Source organism: Pelobates fuscus, chromosome 11, assembly GCF_036172605.1.
Source record: "Pelobates fuscus isolate aPelFus1 chromosome 11, aPelFus1.pri, whole genome shotgun sequence".
In the NCBI taxonomy this organism is placed as follows: domain Eukaryota; kingdom Metazoa; phylum Chordata; class Amphibia; order Anura; family Pelobatidae; genus Pelobates; species Pelobates fuscus.
Window position 1 is genome coordinate 128,971,509 of NC_086327.1, and position 21,965 is coordinate 128,993,473.

General features: G+C 42.8%; 1 protein-coding gene across 4 annotated transcripts in view; it reads left to right on the forward strand.

Moving 5' to 3' along the window:
• The first annotated feature begins 5,852 nt into the window (after positions 1–5,852).
• FEZ1 (fasciculation and elongation protein zeta 1) overlaps positions 5,853–21,965 on the forward strand; it is a 49,038-nt gene continuing 32,925 nt past the window's right edge. For 2 of the 4 annotated variants that reach the window (XM_063436755.1, XM_063436757.1), the window contains exon 1: positions 5,853–6,590. The gene's annotated coding sequence lies outside the window, so the exon portion shown is untranslated. The remainder of the gene's footprint in view (positions 6,591–21,965) is intronic. The other 2 variants (XM_063436758.1, XM_063436756.1) reach the window with 2 other exon arrangements.

Genomic DNA, 21,965 nt, shown 5'->3' on the forward strand with positions numbered 1-21,965 from the left:
GGGCGGGTTTGAATGCGCGTACGCGTCTGCCCGCGCATCCGCACTTGGCTCCACTCGGAAGCTGACGTCGATGGAGGGGTAGATGTCACCAGCGTCGAGGAAGCCCACTTGTATTAATAACGCTATAGTGTTCCTTAAACTAAAATTGTTTGGGTTATTATAGTGTCCCTTTAAGAAACTTTTAGTTGAGTGGACAAACCCATCTTAAGACCCCCAAAAGTGACTGTAAATAATACACTTTTACACAACACTCTTTTAAAGCTAATTAAATAAACAATTGATATTTCTTGATCTACCTGAAATCTAAAACTTCTAATGATTTTTTAAACTAATTTTTGGTTGGCCAGACCACTTCAGCTCATTAAAGTGGTCTGTGTGCAATGTCCCTGTCCCCCTTAGTCCTGCAATGTAAATCATTGCAGTTTTTGAGAAACTGCATTATTTACATTGTAGGTTTAAGACTGCCTCCAGTGGCTATCTAACAGACAGTCACTGGAGGCACTTCCTGGATTCAGTCGTACTCTGAGGCCTTAAATGACACTGAGTGTCCTGCATGAGGACGTCCAGCGTCAGTGAAATTCACATAGGAAAACATTGATTTAATGCTTGCTTATGGAGAAGGCATAATGCGTGCACTGTACACGTCGCGCATGCACATTAGGTCCCCCCATCAGATGACATCCGAGGGAGAGATCTTGAAAGGGTTATTTAACCCTTTATGTGCTGGGGCACAAGTGAGAGGGGGACTAGAGGGCACTATAGTGTTAGGGATGCACAGTTTTTATTAATAACACTTTAGATTCCTTTTAAGTGAAAAAAAAACAAAACAAAAAAAACTAGCATATTACAATTAATCTAATGGTGAGCAGCCAAACTGAATTTTTTTTTTTTCCATATTTTTTAGTGGTTTTCCCCATTAAATATAATTGCGACTGTACCCTTGCATGCTAGACCGATTAGAAAAAAACAAAAAAAAAACACTTGGTCATTCTAAACTAACAAAGATCTAATTGGCTGAATTATTTAAATTAGGGGGTGATCCATCCGAGGTGTCTGCAACTGCTGCTCTGATTGGACTGTAAAAATCGGTTGTGAGAAATAGCAATGGTTTCACTGAGCCACAAGAAAATGGACAGATTGGTGGAGAGACAACGGGCAACTATGCAACAGACAGCAAATAAAAGGTAGAGACAGCAAAGAATGATAGAAATATTATAACAAACAAGAAACAATTACATAGCAAAAATGTCTAAAATCTGCATCATTAAAGATGTAAAGTTATAAGAACAGTTTGGGCACTATAACAACTTCATTGAAAATAATTTGTTAGGTTGCCAGGAGGTCCCTGGCTCTTGCTTAAAGGATCACTATAGTGTCAGGAAAACAAAGTGGTTTTCCTGACACTATAGTGCCCTGAGGATGCCCCCGCCCTCAGGGTCCCCCTCCCGTGGCGCTAAGACCCCTTCAGCTACTTACCTTATTCCAGCGCCGGACTCCCTCAGCGGAGCCGAATGCGCATGTGCGGCAAGTGCCATGCGCGTATTCAAGCTGTCAATAGGAAAGCATTTCTCAATGCCTTCCTATGGACGCTCTGTGCGATGGAGGCATAATATGCCTCCAGCGTCGCAGATGCGCCTCTAGTGGCTGTCCGGAAGACAAACTGCTATATTTGCATCTGAAGGGTTAAAACCTGAGGGACCTGGCACCCAGACCACTTCATTGAGCTGAAGTGGTCTAGGTGACTATAGTGTCCCTTTAATGTAAAGGTTTAACCACATACAAATGGTCTCAAAAGTCTTCAGTTACAGTAAGTGCAGTATGTATACAGTGTATGTATATGTTATTTATCTAGTGCTAACAGGTGTACTCAGCACTTTACAGGTTACATTACAGTAGCGGGAGGTACAGTAAGTGCAGTAGGTATACAGTGTATGTATATTTTATTTATATAGCGCTAACAGGTGTACTCAGCACTTTACAGGTTACATTACAGTAGAGGGAGGTACAGTAAGTGCAGTAGGTATACAGTGTATGTATATTATATTTATATAGCACTAACAGGTGTACTCAGCACTTTACAGGTTACATTACAGTAGAGGGAGGTACAGTAAGTGCAGTAGGTATACAGTGTATGTATATTTTATTTATATAGCGCTAACAGGTGTACTCGGCACTTTACAGGTTACATTACAGTAGAGGGAGGTACAGTAAGTGCAGTAGGTATACAGTGTATGTATATTTTATTTATATAGCGCTAACAGGTGTACTCGGCACTTTACAGGTTACATTACAGTAGAGGGAGGTACAGTAAGTGCAGTAGGTATACAGTGTATGTATATGTTATTTATATAGCACTAACAGGTGTACTCAGCACTTTACAGGTTACATAACAGTAGAGGGAGGTACAGTAAGTGCAGTAGGTATACAGTGTATGTATATTTTATTTATATAGCGCTAACAGGTGTACTCAGCACTTTACAGGTTACATTACAGTAGAGGGAGGTACAGTAAGTGCAGTAGGTATACAGTGTATGTATATTTTATTTATATAGCGCTAACAGGTATACTCAGCACTTTACAGGTTACATTACAGTAGAGGGAGGTACAGTAAGTGCAGTAGGTATACAGTGTATGTATATGTTATTTATATAGCACTAACAGGTGTACTCAGCACTTTATAGGTTACATTACAGTAGAGGGAGGTACAGTAAGTGCAGTAGGTATACAGTGTATGTATATTTTATTTATATAGCGCTAACAGGTGTACTCAGCACTTTACAGGTTACATTACAGTAGAGGGAGGTACAGTAAGTGCAGTAGGTATACAGTGTATGTATATGTTATTTATATAGCACTAACAGGTGTACTCAGCACTTTACAGGTTACATTACAGTAGAGGGAGGTACAGTAAGTGCAGTAGGTATACAGTGTATGTATATTTTATTTATATAGTGCTAACAGGTGTACTCAGCACTTTACAGGTTACATTACAGTAGAGGGAGGTACAGTAAGTGCAGTAGGTATACAGTGTATGTATATTTTATTTATATAGCGCTAACAGGTATACTCAGCACTTTACAGGTTACATTACAGTAGAGGGAGGTACAGTAAGTGCAGTAGGTATACAGTGTATGTATATTTTATTTATATAGCACTAACAGGTGTACTCAGCACTTTACAGGTTACATTACAGTAGCGGGAGGTACAGTAAGTGCAGTAGGTATACAGTGTGAGTATATTTTATTTATATAGCGCTAACAGGTGTACTCAGCACTTTACAGGTTACATTACAGTAGCGGGAGGTACAGTAAGTGCAGTAGGTATACAGTGTATGTATATTTTATTTATATAGTGCTAACAGGTGTACTCAGCACTTTACAGGTTACATTACAGTAGCGGGAGGTACAGTAAGTGCAGTAGGTATACAGTGTATGTATATTTTATTTATATAGCGCTAACAGGTATACTCAGCACTTTACAGGTTACATTACAGTAGAGGGAGGTACAGTAAGTGCAGTAGGTATACAGTGTATGTATATTTTATTTATATAGCGCTAACAGGTATACTCAGCACTTTACAGGTTACATTACAGTAGAGGGAGGTACAGTAAGTGCAGTAGGTATACAGTGTATGTATATGTTATTTATATAGCACTAACAGGTGTACTCAGCACTTTACAGGTTACATTACAGTAGAGGGAGGTACAGTAAGTGCAGTAGGTATACAGTGTATGTATATTTTATTCATATAGCGCTAACAGGTGTACTCAGCACTTTACAGGTTACATTACAGTAGAGGGAGGTACAGTAAGTTCAGTAGGTATACAGTGTATGTATATTTTATTTATATAGCGCTAACAGGTGTACTCAGCACTTTACAGGTTACATTACAGTAGCGGGAGGTACAGTAAGTGCAGTATGTATACAGTGTATGTATATTTTATTTATATAGTGCTAACAGGTGTACTCAGCCCTTTACAGGTTACATTACAGTAGAGGGAGGTACAGTAAGTGCAGTATGTATACAGTGTATGTATATTATATTTATATAGCGCTAACAGGTGTACTCAGCACTTTACAGGTTACATTACAGTAGAGGGAGGTACAGTAAGTGCAGTAGGTATACAGTGTATGTATATTTTATTTATATAGCACTAACAGGTGTACTCAGCACTTTACAGGTTACATTACAGTAGAGGGAGGTACAGTAAGTGCAGGAGGTATACAGTGTATGTATATTTTATTTATATAGCACTAACAGGTGTACTCAGCACTTTACAGGTTACATTACAGTAGCGGGAGGTACAGTAAGTGCAGTAGGTATACAGTGTGAGTATATTTTATATAGCGCTAACAGGTGTACTCAGCACTTTACAGGTTACATTACAGTAGCGGGAGGTACAGTAAGTGCAGTAGGTATACAGTGTATGTATATTTTATTTATATAGTGCTAACAGGTGTACTCAGCACTTTACAGGTTACATTACAGTAGCGGGAGGTACAGTAAGTGCAGTAGGTATACAGTGTATGTATATTTTATTTATATAGCGCTAACAGGTATACTCAGCACTTTACAGGTTACATTACAGTAGAGGGAGGTACAGTAAGTGCAGTAGGTATACAGTGTGAGTATATTTTATTTATATAGCGCTAACAGGTGTACTCAGCACTTTACAGGTTACATTACAGTAGCGGGAGGTACAGTAAGTGCAGTAGGTATACAGTGTATGTATATTTTATTTATATAGTGCTAACAGGTGTACTCAGCACTTTACAGGTTACATTACAGTAGCGGGAGGTACAGTAAGTGCAGTAGGTATACCGTGTATGTATATTTTATTTATATAGCGCTAACAGGTGTACTCAGCACTTTACAGGTTACATTACAGTAGAGGGAGGTACAGTAAGTGCAGTAGGTATACAGTGGATGTATATTATATTTATATAGCACTAACATGTGTACTCAGAACTTTACAGGCTACATTACAGTAGCGGGAGGTACAGTAAGTGTACAATGTGTGTATATTTTATTTTTATTCTTATTTAATACTTATTTGTTTGTTGTACACAGCTCACTGGCAGCTCATTTTATTAATACTATGTGCAGCAAACAATAATGCTGTCTCTCTCCCCATCAACACTTTATTTCTTCCCCATCCTCTCTCTCTCTCTCTCTCTCTCTCTCTCTCTCTCTCTCTCTCTCTCTCTCTCTCTCTCTCTCTCTCTCATCTTCACTCTCTCCATCCTCTCTCTCTTTCTCTCTCTCTCATCTTCACTCTCTCCATCCTCTCTCTCTCTCTCTCCATCCTTGCTCTGTCTCTCTCTCTCGTTCTCTCTCTCCCCATCCTTGCTCTCTCTCTCCCCATCCTTGCTCTGTCTCTCTTCTCGTTCTCTCTCTCTGTCTCTCTCTCATTCTCTCTCTCTCTCTCATTCTCTCTGTCCCCATCCTTGCTCTGTCTCTCTCTCTTTTGTTCTCTCTCCCCATTCTTGCTCTGTCTCTCTCTCTTTTGTTCTCTCTCCCCATCCTTGCTCTGTGTCTCTGTCTCTGTCTCTCTCTCTCTCTCTCTCTCTCTCTTGCTTTGTCTCTCTCTTGTCGTTCCTTGCTCTGTGTCTCTGTGTCGCTCTCTCTCTCTCTTTCTCTCTCTCTTTCTCTCTCTCTCTTGCTTTGTCTCTCTCTTGTCGTTCTCTCTCTCCCCATCCTTGGTCTCTCTCTCTCTTTCGTTCTCTCTCTCTCCCCATCCTTGCTTTGTCTTTGTCTCTCTTTCTCTCTCATTCTCTCTCTCCCCCATCCTTGCTCTGTCTCTCTATCTCGTTCTCTCTCCCCCATCCTTGCTCTCTCTCTCATCCTTGTTTCCTCTCTCCCCATCCTTGCTCTCTCTCTCATCCTTGTTTCCTCTCTCCCCATCCTTGCTCTCTCTCTCATCCTTGTTTCCTCTCTCCCCATCCTTGCTCTGTCTCTCTCTCTCATCCTTGTTCCCTCTCTCCCCATCCTTGCTCTGTCTCTCTCTGTCATCCTTGTTCCCTCTCTCCCCATCCTTGCTCTGTCTCTCTCTGTCATCCTTGTTCCCTCTCTCCCCATCCTTGCTCTGTCTCTCTCTCTCATCCTCGTTCCCTCTCTTCCCTTCCTTGCTCTCTCCGCCTTCACCATCCTCGTTCTCTCTTTTTCTCCCATCCTCTCCCCCCCCTCCTTGCTCTCTCCCCCTCTCTGTAGCCGTGCTCTCCCTCTTGTCTCCTTGCTCCATGTTGTAAGAGAATGCTGCTGTTCCTGCCTTCTCTCTGACTCTGTTCGTGTTGATGCTGGCCAGTTGCTGCCTCCTGTTTGCTACGCTGGGAGGGACCATTCTCCATTCTCTTGTCAGCAAGTCCTGGAGGCAATGAATATTCATGAGTAGTTGAGGCAGGGCTGTGCCTTTAGAGCTGTGTGTCTCTCCAGCTTGGCTGGCTTCTTGCTGTATGGGGGCCCTGGGATTGTTTTGCATTGTATATCCTTCCAAGGGATCTTAAAATCCGGCATCTCCTCCGAACAGATCCATGGAATAAGATGTTCACATCCTGATCTGCCATTGTGCTGGAGCTGAGACCCTCTGCAGGTGAATATGTATTTTATTGATGGGTTTCTGTGATGCGGAAGGGGAGGGGGGATAGCAAGCTGGGGATGTTAAGATGGGATTGTTGTCACCTGCAGAGGAATGAAGGACAATGACAGTAATGCTTGGGTCTTATGGATAATGATTTAGTAACGACTCTTGTTTGACCCCTTAAGGACCAAACTTGTGGAACAAAAGGGAATCATGTCATGTGTCCTTAAGGGGTTAAAGGAATCAGACCGCTAACAATAAACACTGGCTACACAAATAGTACCTGGAATCGGCTGCACAAATGGTACCTAGAACCGGCTGCACAAATAGTACCTGGAATCGGCTGCACAAATGGTACCTAGAACCGGCTGCACAAATAGTACCTGGAATCGGCTGCACAAATGGTAAAAAACACCGGCTTCACAAATAGTACCCAGCAAGGCTACACAAATAGTACCTAGAACCGGCTACACAAATAGTACCTAGCACCGGCTACACAAATAGTACCTGGAACCGGCTGCCAGAAATAGTACCTGGAACCGGCTGCACAAATAGTACCAAACACCGGCTACACAAATAGTACCTGGAACCGGCTGCCAGAAATAGTACCTGGAACCGGCTACACAAATAGTACCTAGCACCGGCTACACAAATAGTACCTGGAACCGGCTGCCAGAAATAGTACCTGGAACCGGCTGCACAAATAGTACCAAACACTGGCTACACAAATAGTACCCAGCAAGGCTACACAAATAGTACCCAGCAAGGCTACACAAATAGTACCTAGCACTGGCTACACAAATAGTACCTAGAACCGGCTACACAAATAGTACCTAGCACTGGCTACACAAATAGTACCTAGAACCGGCTACGCAAATAGTACCAAGCACCGGCTACACAAATAGTACCAAGCACCGGCTACACAAATAGTTCCCAGCATGGCTGCACAAATAGTACCTAGAACCGGCTACACAAATAGTACCTAGAACCGGCTGCACAAATAGTACCTAGAACCGGCTACACAAATAGTACCTAGAACCGGCTACACAAATAGTACCTAGAACCGGCTGCACAAATAGTACCTAGAACCGGCTACACAAACAGTACTTAGAACCGGCTGCACAAATAGTACCTAGAACCGGCTACACAAATAGTACCTAAAACCGCTACACAAATAGTACCTAGAACCGGCTGCACAAATAGTACCTAGAACCGGCTGCACAAATAGTACCTAGCACCGGCTACACAAATAGTACCTAGAACCGGCTGCACAAATAGTACCAAGCACCGGCTGCACAAATAGTACCTAGCACCGGCTACACAAATAGTACCTAGCACCGGCTGCACAAATAGTAGCTAGCACCGGCTACACAAATAGTAGCTAGCACCGGCTACACAAATAGTAGCTAGCACCGTCTACACAAATAGTACCTAGCACCGGCTGCACAAATAGTACCTAGACCCGGCTGCACAAATAGTACCTAGCACCGGCTGCACAAATAGTACCTAGCACCGGCTACACAAATAGTACCAAGCACCGGCTGCACAAATAGTACCAAGCACCGGCTGCACAAATAGTACCTAGCACCGGCTACACAAATAGTACCTAGCACCGGCTACACAAATAGTACCTAAAACCGGCTACACAAATAGTACCTAGCACCGGCTGCACAAATAGTACCTAGCACCGGCTACACAAATAGTACCTAAAACCGGCTGCACAAATAGTACCTGGAACCGGCTGCACAAATAGTACCTGGAACCGGCTGCACAAATAGTACCTAGCACCGGCTGCACAAATAGTACCTAAAACCGGCTGCACAAATAGTACCTGGAACCGGCTGCACGAATAGTACCTAGCACCGGCTACACAAATAGTACCTAGCACCGGCTGCACAAATAGTACCTAAAACCGGCTGCACAAATAGTACCTGGAACCGGCTGCACGAATAGTACCTAGCACCGGCTGCACGAATAGTACCTAGCACCGGCTGCACAAATAGTAGCTAGCACCGGCTGCACAAATAGTAGCTAGCACCGGCTACACAAATAGTAGCTAGCACCGGCTACACAAATAGTACCTAGCACCGGCTGCACAAATAGTACCTAGACCCGGCTGCACAAATAGTACCTAGCACCGGCTGCACAAATAGTACCTAGCACCGGCTACACAAATAGTACCTAGCACCGGCTACACAAATAGTACCAAGCACCGGCTGCACAAATAGTACCAAGCACCGGCTACACAAATAGTACCTAGAACCGGCTGCACAAATAGTACCTAGCACCGGCTACACAAATAGTAGCTAGCACCGGCTGCACAAATAGTAGCTAGCACCGGCTACACAAATAGTAGCTAGCACCGGCTGCACAAATAGTACCTAGCACCGGCTACACAAATAGTACCTAGCACCGGCTACACAAATAGTACCTAGCACCGGCTGCACAAATAGTACCTGGAACCGGCTGCACAAATAGTACCTGGAACCGGCTGCACAAATAATACCTAGCACCGGCTGCACAAATAGTACCTAAAACCGGCTGCACAAATAGTACCTGGAACCGGCTGCACGAATAGTACCTAGCACCGGCTGCACGAATAGTACCTAGCACCGGCTGCACAAATAGTAGCTAGCACCGGCTACACAAATAGTAGCTAGCACCGGCTACACAAATAGTACCTAGCACCGGCTGCACAAATAGTACCTAGCACCGGCTACACAAATAGTACCTTGCACCGGCTACACAAATAGTACCAAGCACCGGCTGCACAAATAGTACCAAGCACCGGCTACACAAATAGTACCTAGCACCGGCTACACAAATAGTACCTAGCACCGGCTACACAAATAGTACCTAGCACCGGCTGCACAAATAGTACCTAGCACCGGCTGCACAAATAGTACCTAGCACCGGCTGCACAAATAGTACCTAGAACCGGCTGCACAAATAGTACCTAGCACCGGCTACACAAATAGTACCTAGCACCGGCTGCACAAATAGTACCTAGCACCGGCTACACAAATAGTACCTAGCACCGGCTACACAAATAGTACCAAGCACCGGCTGCACAAATAGTACCAAGCACCGGCTACACAAATAGTACCTAGAACCGGCTGCACAAATAGTACCTAGCACCGGCTACACAAATAGTAGCTAGCACCGGCTGCACAAATAGTAGCTAGCACCGGCTACACAAATAGTAGCTAGCACCGGCTGCACAAATAGTACCTAGCACCGGCTACACAAATAGTACCTAGCACCGGCTACACAAATAGTACCTAGCACCGGCTGCACAAATAGTACCTGGAACCGGCTGCACAAATAGTACCTGGAACCGGCTGCACAAATAATACCTAGCACCGGCTGCACAAATAGTACCTAAAACCGGCTGCACAAATAGTACCTGGAACCGGCTGCACGAATAGTACCTAGCACCGGCTGCACGAATAGTACCTAGCACCGGCTGCACAAATAGTAGCTAGCACCGGCTACACAAATAGTAGCTAGCACCGGCTACACAAATAGTACCTAGCACCGGCTGCACAAATAGTACCTAGCACCGGCTACACAAATAGTACCTTGCACCGGCTACACAAATAGTACCAAGCACCGGCTGCACAAATAGTACCAAGCACCGGCTACACAAATAGTACCTAGCACCGGCTACACAAATAGTACCTAGCACCGGCTACACAAATAGTACCTAGCACCGGCTGCACAAATAGTACCTAGCACCGGCTGCACAAATAGTACCTAGCACCGGCTGCACAAATAGTACCTAGAACCGGCTGCACAAATAGTACCTAGCACCGGCTACACAAATAGTACCTAGCACCGGCTGCACAAATAGTACCTAGCACCGGCTGCACAAATAGTACCTAGCACCGGCTGCACAAATAGTACCTAGAACCGGCTGCACAAATAGTACCTAGCACCGGCTACACAAATAGTACCTAGCACCGGCTGCACAAATAGTACCTAGCACCGGCTACACAAATAGTACCTAAAACCGGCTGCACAAATAGTACCTGGAACCGGCTGCACAAATAGTACCTAGCACCGGCTGCACAAATAGTACCTGGAACCGGCTGCACGAATAGTACCTAGCACCGGCTACACAAATAGTACCTAGCACCGGCTACACAAATAGTACCTAGCACCGGCTGCACAAATAGTACCTGGAACCGGCTGCACAAATAGTACCTGGAACCGGCTGCACGAATAGTACCTAGCACCGGCTGCACAAATAGTACCTAGCACCGGCTACACAAATAGTACCTAGCACCGGCTGCACAAATAGTACCTGGAACCGGCTGCACAAATAGTACCTGGAACCGGCTGCACGAATAGTACCTAGCACCGGCTGCACAAATAGTACCAAACACCAGCTGCTGAAACTTGACCCAGCACCGGTTGCACTGACCTGACCAAGCGCTAACTGCACCAACTAGACACAGCATTGACTGCTCTGACTTGACCCAGCACTGCAGCATCCGTAAAATCAGTGCATCACCTCTACTCACTGTTCAGTCACTACTCATTATATAGTTTTAGAATTACTGCATCGCTCTTGATTGTAAAATCATTGGATCGCTCTTTGGTCAGTGATTGTAAAATCATTGGATCGCTCTTTGGTCAGTGATTGTAAAATCACTGGATCGCTCTTTGGTCAGTGATTGTAAAATCACTGGATCGCTCTTTGGTCAGTGATTGTAAAATCATTGGATCGCTCTTTGGTCAGTGATTGTAAAATCATTGGATCGCTCTTTGGCCAGTGATTGTAAAATCATTGGATCGCTCTTTGGTCAGTGATTGTAAAATCATTGGATCGCTCTTTGGTCAGTGATTGTAAAATCATTGGATCGCTCTTTGGTCAGTGATTGTAAAATCACCGGATCGCTCTTTGGTCAGTGATTGTAAAATCACCGGATCGCTCTTTGGTCAGTGATTGTAAAAGCACTGGATCGCTCTTTGGTCAGTGATGGTAAAATCACCGGATCGCTCTTTGGTCAGTGATGGTAAAATCACTGGATCGCTCTTTGGTCAGTGATTGTAAAATCACTGGATCGCTCTTTGGTCAGTGATTGTAAAATCATTGGATCGCTCTTTGGTCAGTGATTGTAAAATTGCCGGATCACTCTTGTGGTTGTTCTCCCTGCGGCTTGCTGTATGAGCTCAGACGGGGAGAGAATTCTCTGTGTCAGCAGGACAGGATCAGACAGGTATCCTCAGCCGATCCTGCCATTTCATGCTGCAGACACAAGATAATATTCCTTCACTTACAGACTGAGGAATCTGAATAGAGGAATGCCTTACTGACGACAAATGGCGGACACACACACCTACACAGCATAGTGTGAAGTGCAGTAACACAACACACAAACCTACACAGCATAGTGTGTAGGGCAGTAACACAACACACACCTACCTGCACAGTATAATGTGGAGTGCAGTAACACAACACATAAACCTACACAGCATAGTGTGAAGTGCAGTAACACAACACAGACACCTACACAGCATAGTGTGTAGGGCAGTAACACAACACACACCTGCACAGCATAGTGTGGAGTGCACTAACACAACACACACATACACAGCATAGTGTGGAATGCAGTAACACAACACACAAACCTACACAGCATAGTGTGGAGTGCAGTAACACAACACATAAACCTACACAGCGTAGTGTGGAGTGCAGTAACACAACACACAAACCTACTCAACACATTGTAGAGTGCAGTAACACAACACACAAACTTACACAGCATAGTGTGGAGTGCAGTAACACAACACATAAACCTACACAGCGTAGTGTGGAGTGCAGTAACACAACACACAAACCTACTCAACACATTGTAGAGTGCAGTAACACAACACACAAACTTACACAGCATAGTGTGGAGTGCAGTAACACAACACATAAACCTACACAGCATTGTGTAGAGTGCAGTAACACACCACACACACCTACACAGCATAGTGTGGAGTGCAGTAACACAGCCTGACAAACCACAGTGAGGAATGCATGAACACAACACACAAACTGACACACTGAAATGAGGTAACGCAACACATAATCTGACACAAGGGAGGAGTGCAGTAGCACAACACACAAACTGACACACAATAGTGAGGAGTGTGGTAATAGAAGGATGGAAATAGTGGCAGCACTGAACATGCAATGAAGTAGTGTTAATATATAGAAGAGTAAGACATACACTGAACAAAATTATAAACACAACACTTTTGGTTTTGCCCCTATTTTTCATGAGCTGAACTCAAAGATCTAAGATCTCTCAAATGTTGTTCACAAATCTGTTTAAATCTGTGTTAGTGAGCACTCCTCGTTTGCCGAGATAATCCATCCACCTCACAGGTGTGGCATATCAAGATGCGCCTTAGGCTGGCCACAATAAAATGTGCGGTTTTATCACACAGCACAATGCCACAGATGTTGCAAGTTTTGAGGGACCATGTAATTGGCATGCTGACTGCAGGAATGTCCACCAGAGCTGTGGCCTGTGAATTAAATGTTCATTTCTCTACCATAAGCCATTTCCAAAGGCGTTTCAGAGAATTTGGTAGTTACATCCAACCGGCCTCACAACCGCAGACCACGTGTAACCACACCAGCCCAGGACCTCCACATCCAGCATCTTCACCTCCCACCAGCAACCCGGACAGCTGCTGCAACAATCATAACTAAAGAATTTCTGCACAAACAGTCAGAAGCCGTCTCAGGGAAGCTCATCTGCATGCTCGTTGTCCTCATTCGGGTCTTGACCCGACTTGAGTGGGCAAATGCTCACATTCGATGGCGTCTGGCACTTTGGAGAGGTGTTCTCTTCATGGATGAATCCCGGTTTTCACTGTATAGGGCAGATGGCAGACAGAGTGTATGGCGTTGTGTGGGTGAGCGGTTTTTCTGATGTCAACGTTGTGGATCGAATGGCCCATGGTGGGGTTATGGTGTGGGCAGGCGTATGTAATGGACAACGAACACAGGTGCATTTTATTGATGGGATTTTGAATGTACAGAGATACCGTAACGAGATCCTGAGGCCCATTGTTGTGCCATACATCCACGACCATTACCTCATGTTGCAGCATGAAAATGCACAGCCCCATGTTGCAAGGATCTGTACAAAATTCCTGGAAGTTGAAAACATCCCAGCTCTTGCATGGTCAGCATACTCACCGGATATGTCACTCATTAAGCATGTTTGGGATGCTCTGGATCGGCGTATATGACAGCGTGTTCCAGGTCCTGCCAATATCCAGCAACTTTGCACAGCCATTGAAGAGGAGTGGACCAACATTCCACAGGCCACAATCAACAACCTGATCAACTCTATGTGAAGGAGATGTGTTGCATTGCGTGAGGCAAATGGTGGTCACACCAGTTACGAACTGGTTTCCAGACTCCCCCAATACAGTAAAACTGCACATTTTAGAGTGGCCTTTTATTGTGGCCAGCCTAAGGCACACCTGTGCAATAATCATGCTGTCTAATCAGCATCTTGATATGCCACACCTGTGAGGTTGATGGATTATCTTGGAAAAGGAGAAGTGCTCACTAACACAGTTTTAGATAGATGTGTGAACAATATTTGAGAGAAATAGGCATTTTATGTACGTAGAAAAAGTCTTAGATCTTTGAGTTCAGCTCATGAATAATGGGGCAAAAACAAAAGTGTTGTGTTTATAATTTTGTTCAGTGTAGTTTGTGGCAGGTAATAAAAAGGATTTTTTGGGTGCATGTCCCGGCTATCTTCGTGAGCAGTCACAAAGCAACTAATTAAAAGTGACTTTTATAGTTGTTGGGCCAAGTGTCATTATTAATTATAGGCCCTAATCACCATATTAAACCTTCGGATGAACATTGCAGGAATATTTCAGCAAAGAATGATAAAGACAGGCCTGTACAAGATTGCAGCCGTTGCTTCCCAACCTCTGATATAGCATCAGAATAAGCATCACAGATAATTCAAGCAATAAATGATATAACTTCAGTCCCTGAACAGGCAATCACAGATATGCTGCAGACACTGCAATCCAGAAAGATTGTGTTGGGGGGCTTACATTGATCACATGGAGAATCGAGTGGATTCATTGTGTTGGGTACTCCGCGCACAATAAAGTGGTGGGTAAAAAACACAAACTAGAGTATAACTCCCTGCTGGCTAAGTTGGCCAACATGGAGGATCAGTCCCAACGTTATACTCTAATTATTCAAGGAATTCCTGAGTCAGTTACTGTAACAGATCCACTATACTCCGGCTGAGTATATCCGTTAGTAGTCTCCCGAATCCCAAGTGCTGCAGTGATTATAGCTCTCCTGTTTCCAGCAGAGTAGTGATTAGAGCTCTCCAATTCCCCAAACATGAGCCTAGACTTAATGAAGGGGTAACCCCTGACACTCCCACACAAACAGGATAATCCCTCTCCTGTAACCTGAGAGGGGACTAGTTACAATTCACAAACTCCTCCTCTGTGCCTGAGAGATAATTGAGATAATTGAGCCAGGAACTGAACTAACTCAATTATATCCAGGCACAGAAATACATACAATATTACAAAACCCCCCAAAATACCTTTAAAATACATAAAAACCCCACATCCCCTGATAGCCCCGATCTGGGTGACCAACATATCCAAAAATCAACCAGATCGGTTCAGGAGTTTGAGATTTCCATGGAAGTCATAATTTTGACCGACTGTGCACATAGTCCTATGCCCAAAACCGTTCCAGGGGGGAAAGTGGTAGCGGTCGGTCAAGTACGGTAGTTTTATAAGAGAACAAACTACCGAACAGAATCTATTGCCATACCGTGGAGCTTGTTCCCTTCATCCAGATGAACAATACCACCGAACAGTGTTCTTCTAAGTTATATAAAACCGAACACAGGCGATCATGGAAGTCCAGCGGTGTTTGGGAGTTTCAGTGTCCGAAAATAGTTCCATGAACTCGACGACCAAACACTGCTGCCTGTGTGCATGCGAACAAGATGGACGCCACCTCGTGGTTGTTCATATGAATTTGCGTCCACCAAGACGAACTATTAGAACACTGTGGTTAGGATTGTTACAATGTATCCATTAGACTTAACAAGCTCCCTCGTGGTCCATAGTTCATGTGGCTGTTTGGTTCCCGAACAGCATAGGGGAATCACACGAACCAAGCCAGTTAAATAGTCTTTTACAGGTTTCCCTGCAGAGCCCATAGTCTGCGGCCAGGAGGCTGGCAAGCAGGCTCCTCCAAGAGTTCATGGAAAACTCACGTAGGAAGTGGAGTTTGTCACAGTCACATAGCAAGATTTACCTACTTACCGACGGGATTTGTTCTCCGACATATTGCCAGATAGACCGGCGGACGATTGGCAGTTTGATTGGACCCATAGGCTTCCAAAAGCCTGAGGTCTTTTTGTGCATCTCTATCTTTCACTGTGGCCATAAAAATTTTTTTTTATCAATGTCAGACTTATTCTAGGTTGGTAGACACTTTGACTTTACAGAAGCCAGAAGGTAACACAAGTTCACAATGATACTATTATCTGGTTAGGCCATGCTGCAACAGTTATTGGCATTAAACCTAAATTTAAAAAAAGGCGCATAGTGTTTGAAACTGTAGTTCAAGAAAATATCTGTGTGGTTATATAATCTTATTTTTATTGTAATGATCATTCCTCTAGTTCTATCTGGAATACATGGTTGGCACATAAAGTGGTACTAAGTGGACATTTTATTAAAATTGGTTCTCTTAAAAAGACGAAGGCAACATTGACCCAGCCCGTGGCTCCTCCAGACCTTAGACTCACTCACTGCACACCATAAACAAAACCCTACAGATAATACCTCTGCCAAAATGTAAAGTATCAAGAAAGAGCTACAGTCTCTCCAAGTACAACATACTTATTTTCATATTTAAAAAATGGGTTGTCTTTTTTATACTCCGGGTAATAGGGCATGAAAATGATTAGATTCTAGATTGAAATCCAAGTTTCTTCAAACTATGATTTCACCTGTAATTACATCACCTGGGACAAACATTTTCAATCCTTCTAGCAGTGTTAATGGTTTGGCTCATTATTATAATTCGTTATGCACTGATACAAGGAATGTAATAGGGAGGAATTGGGCAACTATAGGCCAGCAAGCCTTACTTCAGTAGTGGGGAAGGTGATGGAAACCATGTTAAAGAACAGAATTGTTGAGCATCTAAAATCACATGGATTTCAAGATCAGAGACAACATGGGTTTACTTCAGGGAGATCATGCCAAACTAATCTTATTGGTTTTTTTGATTGGGTAACTAAAATAATAGATCAGGGTGGTACAGTAGACATTGCTTACCTATATTTCAGTAAGGCTTTTGACACTGTTGCACATATAAGGCTTATCAATAAACTGCAATCTTTAAGTTTGGATTCCAATATTGTTGAATGGGTTAGGCAGTGGCTGATGGACAGGCAACAGAGGATTGTAATAAATGGAGTATATTCAAAGCATGGTCCTGTTATCAGTGGAGTACCTCCAGGATCTGTACTTGGACCCATTCTTTTTAATATTTTTTTTTTAGTAATATTGCAGAAGGTCTTGATGGTAAGGTATGTATTTTTTGCTGACGATACAAAGATTTGCAACAGGGTTGATGTTTCAGGAGGGATAAGCCAATGACAAATGATTTAGGTAAACTAGAAAAATGGTCAGAGCTATGGCAACTGACACTTAAAGGACCACTCTAGGCACCTAGACCACTTCAGCTTAATGAAGTGGTCTGGGTGCCAGGTCCTTCTAGGGTTAACCCATTTTTTCATAAACATAGCAGTTTCAGAGAAACTGCTGTGTTTGTGAATGGGTTAAGCCTTCCCCTATTTCCTCTAGTGGCTGTCTCACTGACAGCCGCTAGAGGCGCTTGCGTGATTCTCACTGTGATTTTCACAGTGAGAGCACGCAAGCGTCCATAGGAAAGCATTATGAATGCTTTCCTATGTGATCGGCTGAATGCGCGCGCAGCTCTTGCCGCGCGTGCGCATTCAGCCGACGGGGAGGAGAAGAGGAGGATCGGAGGAGGAGAGCTCTCCGCCCACCGCTGGAAAAAGGTAAGTTTTTACCCCTTTCCCCTTTCCAGAGCCGGGCGGGAGGGGGTCCCTGAGGGTGGGGGCACCCTCAGGGCACTCTAGTGCCAGGAAAACGAGTATGTTTTCCTGGCACTAGAGTGGTCCTTTAATGTAGAAAAGTGCAAGATAATGCATTTTGGGTGTAAAAACCCAAGGTCAACGTATAGAATATTTGGTACAGTCCTAACCTCAACATCTGAGGAAAGGGATTTAGGGGATTTAGGGATTTTTTTCAGATGACCTAAAGGTAGGCAGACAATGTAATAGAGCAGAATGCTTGGTTGTGTAGGGAGAGGTATTAGCAGTAGAAAGAGAGAAGTGCTCATGCCATTGTACAGAACACTGGTGAGACCTCACTTGGAGTATTGTACGCAGTACTGGAGACTGCAACTCCAGAAGGATATTAATATTTGGGGAGAGTTCGGAGAAGGGCTACTAAACTGGTTCATGGATTCCAGGGTAAAACCTGCCAGGAAAGGTTAAAGGATCTTAACATATGTAGCTTGGAGGAAAGACAAAAAAGAGGATATAATAGAAACATTTAAATATGTAAAAGGAACCAACACAGAAAAAGAAAAGAGTATATTCAAAAGTAGAAAAACTACCACAACAAGTGGACATAGTCTTAAATTATAGGGGGAAAGGTTTAAAAATAATATTAGGAAGTATTATTTTACTGAGATGGTAGTGCATGCATGGAATAGCCTTCCAGCTAAAGTGGTAGATGTTAACACAGTGAGGAAGTTTTAAAAAAATGTATGGGATAGATATAAGGATATCCTAAATATTAGATAAGGCCAGGGGCTGATTAAAGTATTTAGAAAATTGGCCAGACAAGATGGGCTGAATGGTTCTTATAAGCTGACACATGCTGCATAATCGCAGACCGATGACATGATGTCCCTGGTCCACTGCCGACTTCACTTTCAATGAGGAGGTGAGCATCAGAACGGGACCATGGAGCAGTGGAAGAAGATTGTCTAGTCTGATTAACCATATATTCTTTTAGGTCAGGTAGATGGCCAGGTGCGTGTGCGTTGTTTACCTGGGGAAGAGATGGTACCTGAATGCACTATTGGAAGAAGGCAGGCCAGCAGATACAGTGTTATTCTCTGGACAATGTTCTGCTGGGAAGCCTTAGGATCTGGCATTGGTATGGATGTTTCTTTGACATATACCACCTACCAAGAGATTGTTTCAGACCATGTACATCCCTTCATAGCAATCGTGTTTACTGATGGCTGTGACCTCTTTCAGCAAAAGATAATGCACTCTGCAATACTGCATAAATTGTTCAGGAATGGTTTGAAGGACATGACCGAGAATTCAAGGTGCCTTTGCCTCCTAATTCCCAAGATCTCAATCTGATTGAGCATCTGTGGGGTGTGCTGGAACAACAAATTCGAAACATGGAAGCCACAATTCCAGGACTTAAAGGATCTGCTGCTAATGTCTTGGTGCCAGATACCACAGGTCATGTTCAGAGAGTCCATGCCTCAATGTATCACAGCTGTTTTGGTAGCACGAAAGAGACCTACACAATATTAGACAGGTTGTTTTAATGTTGTGGCTGATCAGTGTATAACCTTAAAGATGATCCAGTGCAAAGCCAACCCACAACACAGTTCATTGACAGTTTTTTAATCAGGATATCACTTCCTTCTATATCTTCAGAGCAGGTGAAGTCCCTTACAATCTCAATATCTGAAGAAGAGGTAGTGAGGTTGATATCAAAAAGCTCCCGGTCCAGATAGTTAATAAATCATTTAACAACTTTTTTTAAAGGGATTCAATCCATGGGTTCTATGCCTCCAGAATTTTTTTTGGTAAATATCATTACTTTGCCTCAGGTAAACCTCCTAATATATGTCAAAATCTTCATCCTATTTCACTACTTAATGTAGATACAACATTACACTAAAATGCCTGCAAATCGTTTTATGTCCATTGTTACAGTCATTAAGTCCAGTGGATCAAACAGGTTTTTGTTCCTGCCAGACAATCAGATAATATAATAATAATATTACAAAGGTCTTGACCTTTTACAACGGACTCAGATCCCAAAATTGCCTGATTTATTTATTGCTTCAGCTTCTGAAAACTTCTTGAATGTTTACAGTGGAATTATATAAAGACTACACTACAGCAATTTTGTATTTCCTACATGATTTACCAAAGCCATTAGGGTTCTTTACACAGCTCCACAGGCTAAACTGCTGAATTATTATTATTTTTTTTATGATACCTTCAGTATATCTAATGGCACACGTTAGAGATGTCCATTATCACCACTTATATTCATATTCACTCTTGAACCTTTAGCACAACTGATCACTAGTTAAGAAGGTTGGTCTGCATGAAATTGCATTATTTGCAGATGACATTTTCTTATTTATGAAAATCCATCTTCATCTCTCCCATCTCTTATACCTTCTTTAACACTTTTTGGACAGGTATCTTATAAAAATAACAAAAGTAAAACACAAGCTTTACTAAATATCCCTTATGAAGAAATTATTGTTACATTAAACAAAATATAATCAGTTTGATTGGAAATAAGACAATATCACCCATTTAGGAGTTCAACTTACCGAAAATACACATTCTTTACTTAAAGCAATCCATTTAAAATTATTATCAAAAATGCATTATACATTTGTATTGTGGTCATTAATGGCGGTGTTGTGGCTGTGTTGTCGAACTGTTTTGAAAATGTCAATGTTACCAGGTATTCCTTATCTGTCTTTATATATATTCTAAAGTCTTTCTTTCAATTAAGGAATACTGTAAATACAATTTTCCCTCTAGGGAATTATTTATATATCTTAGGGTAAAGTATATTCGCATGTCTCACAATATTTAAAGCTATGATGTTAATTCACTTTCTTCCTTGGGTAGGATGTGCTTAATGGGAGGCACAGCACCAGGGTTGTTATTAGTATCTTATAAAAATGTAACCCCTTAAGGACCAAACTTCTGGAATAAAAGGGAATCATGACATGTCACACATGTCATGTGTCCTTAAGGGGTTAAACTGTATTATGACACAAGTGAAATATCCGTATGTCAGTCTGGTCTAAAGAATTAGTACAGAAGAAAGTAGTTTCAAGGATTTAAATAATTGGAAGTCTAGTCAAAAACTTTTATTGGGATATAATTTAGTTCCCGACGTATTTCTAAAATCTATCCTGGCTTGTCTACTTTATATTGGAGATGCGGGAAGCCACAATTTTTCATATATTTTGGGCTTGCCCAGTTTTAGTACAATTTTGGTTAATGTTAGGATAATACTATGACCCAACACACAGAATTAAGTAAAACCGAGAAAATACTAAAATAGATAAACGTATTACCGGGCCTTAGAGTGGCCGGATTTAATGTAAAAAGAATAGTAAGTAACAAGCCAAGATCAGGGCCATTGACAGATGCATAAGCCACGAGGTCAAGGATACCAGAATTAGAGGTAGTCTGGAACAAGTCGAGATCAAATACCAGAAGAAAGAAGAATACACTCTCAGATAACTTGCACGACAGGGCACTGATATAAAGCAGTTGGAGGTTTAACCCCTTAAGGACCAAACTTCTGGAACAAAAGGGAATCATGACATGTCACACATGTCATGTGTCCTTAAGGGGTTAAATAACCCTAAAAAGTTTATAATTGGACAAAATAGATCTTGTGACTACAGAATGTATGTTCGTGTCACTTTTAACACAGTCAGATACAGGGCTATATACTTTTGCAGGAATACAGCGGCCGGCATCCCTTAGTCCGTCACACTCGCCGGGGGCTGCAGTATTAGTGAATCAAGCTGTGTTCCTCCGTAATGTGGGTAAGTATTCTGAACTGTTAATAGTGTGACCACACCGATAGGGTGTGTATGCGCCCGTGCTGGGAGCCATGACCGAGATTGAAATCTCATTAAAATGATTACCTTATAAATATTCCCTACTGCAGGAATGTTATATATTAGGTATGCTACCAAAGGATCTTTAAGGTCCAAATATACGTATATCTCTTCATATTGTTATAATAGCTAACATTTGTGTGACGGAACCAACCTCGCCACTGTGAACTGGAAAAGCCTGGTTGCTAGCCTCCTGCCCTGCAACTATGGCCCTGGGGTGTATTAACACTTTAAGAAGTGTATTTGGGCACAATGGATTTTTGTATGCTGTTCCTGGCCCTTTAAATACTTGGGAGCAGTATTACAACTTTTAAACTGGCACTTCGAATGCAGTCGAAGTGCCGAAGTCGTAG